The following is a 2,827-nucleotide window of genomic DNA, read 5'->3' as shown; positions in this document are numbered from 1 at the left end:
CACCAGCCCTCAGCCTATTGAGTGTTCTCCACACTGTATAAGGAAGTTTGTTTCCTGGTGCCATTTGCTCTTTTGGTATTGTTCATTCTCCCGTTTACGGACTCTATTATCTTCCTGTGAACCGTCGGGGATCTTGGTTCATGCAATAAAGCTATTTCTAGACTTAAGCCTCCGAGCCTGAGTGACGTGCCCATTCAATGGGTGTCGAGAATCTGTTTCTTTCTTTGTTCTCTCAGCGTCTGCTGCCACCTGCCTTCTGATCTTGGATGGGGCAATTCTAGCAAGTAGGTAGAAATTACCCGTAGGTGTGGATCTGAGGCAGCCTGTATCAATTCGCATTGTCTCATTTACACTTACATCAACCTGTTTAGCATGTGCAGATGCTTCCCATACTGGCGCTGCATAGTCTGCTGAAGAAACACGCAGAGCAAGTGGTGATGTTCTCAGTACTGATGGTTGAGCTCCCCATTCATTGTCAGCCTGCGGATGATGTTATTCCTGGAGCAGACTTTAGCCTTGGTGTTTTGGCAATGCTGCTTGAAGGAAAGCGTTCTGTCAAGTACAACCCGAAGGTATTTAGGTGTTGGACAGTGCTTTAGCTTCTTGCCTTGCCATGTAACGTCGAGCTCAACTCCAGCATCTATATCGCGCAGGTGGAAAGCACGTACTTGGGTTTTGTCAGGGTTTGGCTTGAGGTGATTGGCGTCGTAGTATTGAGCCAGTTCTTCAAGCGCTCTAGAGAGATTTCCAGATGTTGCACCAAAATTGGACCCCTGGACCACCACAGCTGTGTCATCGGCATATACTAACAGTCTTGCATCTTGAGGTATAGGTTGGTCATTAGTGTACACGTTATAAAGGATGGGAGAAAGTACACTTACTTGTGGTAAGCCATTCTTCTGCAGTCACCATCTACTGTTCTTGCCATGTAGGGAGACATAAAATCTTTGATTCTGCAGAAGGCTACCAATAACCATCGTCAACCTACAGTCCCCTGTGAGGTGATATAATTTGAGCAAGTAGTGTTGCGGTGTGCCTATGTAGAGGGGTAGTTGAGGTGTTTGGTTGCGTTCGTGATGGGTGGTCGTACACTTCTTGTTATGTCTTGTCGTTCGGGAAGTGTTTGTCCATACCAGTATAGGGAGGAAAACAGGACTGTCACCTACGCACGAGTACGATGGGGATGGGTGAGTGACGTTGATTTATTATTTATGTGTCATTCTTTTGTGTTTTAAGGGGTCAAGTATCATTGGGATGGACATCATGAAGGTGTCTTTTGTAAGGCCAGAGGAGCCTGTAGATTTATCTGGATTCAGGGGAAGCGGGGGACATGACGACATAGCGCCTAAGCAATTTTTTTTAACATGTCAGGTCACGGATTACTGCGTACAAAGTGGGTACTAAAGAGTTGTTTTATTTCTAACAGATTTGGACATCTACCGCGAAATTGTTCTGAATGTAGATGAGCGATGATTCGCCGCAAGAATTAAGTTTTAGGAGTAGCAGAATGGAATTAATACTAACAGAGAGTTATAAGCAAGAATGGTGGAAACACGGCCAGCAGCTTAGGCTGGGGCAGTGACTATAGGGAAAGCTGCAGTCGCTCTAACTGAGCAAATTCGGGTATTGTCCGATGCAGGGATAAGGGGCAAAGAAAAATATGAAGAACTAGCAGAGAGATTTGAGGCATTGCAAGGGACGTAGGTTGAAAGTAAACTGCAGGTCGGGGAGTGTCATACAACGTTTGATCAGGCATTCGCGGCATTGATTAACCCCTTTTCGGGTAAAGCAACTGAGGATGTGTCGTTATTCCTTAATGACATTATCATTATGGCTGATGAAAATGGGTGGTCGGATGTTGTAATGTTGAGAGTGGTGAAGTTACGCCTGATAGGGGATGCCAAGTCGTACGTACTGTACCATGAGACGTTGAACAATAAGGAGACGTTTGCAGAACTTGAGGTTGGGTTACGCCAGAGGTACCAAAAACAGAATCGTACCGGGTTTTTTCGGGAAAAATTAAGTGCGTTAGTTATGAGAAAAAAATGAGACTGTGAAGGTTTTCTCATACAGGATTCGAAAGCTGAATGGACAAACGTTCGAACTGTCACCGAATGAGGAAACGATTAGAGTGCGGTTACACTAGGCCGAGAACAGGGCGTTAGATGTGTTTTTGCGGGGAGTACCGCCGGAGATGTCACGTCGGGTGAGAATGGAGAATCCAAGTGATCTTGCGGCGGCTCTAAGGATTGCCACATACTTATAGGAGGTAGATTATGCGACGAAGCAAAGGGTGGAGCACAAAGTTCTGGAAGGGAAATTAAGTGCTCTGGTTGTGGCCAGGTAGGGCATATTCGGAGGCAGTGTCTGCGTCAGTTGCGGTGCTACTCATGTGGGAAAATGGGTCACCGGGCAGTGAACTGCAGGAGTAAAAGTAGTAGGGAACCTCGGCGACAGCAGCCGTTAAACGAGAACAGATCTTCTTCAACCATCAGAGAGCGGTCCCAGTGAAATTAGGTTATGCGCATGTAGGTGCACAGATAGAAAGCTGCCTACTACGCTTGGTGGACGGAAGGGAGCAGTGGTTTCTGGTTGACACGGGGCATACGTCACTGTTATTAGTCTAGACCTAGTTAGCAGGAGAAGGCTTATAGGTTACGTGGGGTGGGGGATGATGAAGTGGAGTCATTGGGTACGACGGTACTTCAATTTGTGATCGCAGGTACTAAGTTTAGTGAGCAGGTAGAGGTGTTCCCATATGTGGGTGAGGGTTATTCTGTGATTATCGGACTGGACTCTCTTGACAAACATCGTGCGAAGATAGATC

This window comes from Schistocerca piceifrons, chromosome 6 (assembly GCF_021461385.2).
Source record: "Schistocerca piceifrons isolate TAMUIC-IGC-003096 chromosome 6, iqSchPice1.1, whole genome shotgun sequence".
In the NCBI taxonomy this organism is placed as follows: domain Eukaryota; kingdom Metazoa; phylum Arthropoda; class Insecta; order Orthoptera; family Acrididae; genus Schistocerca; species Schistocerca piceifrons.
This window is presented reverse-complemented; position numbering follows the sequence as displayed.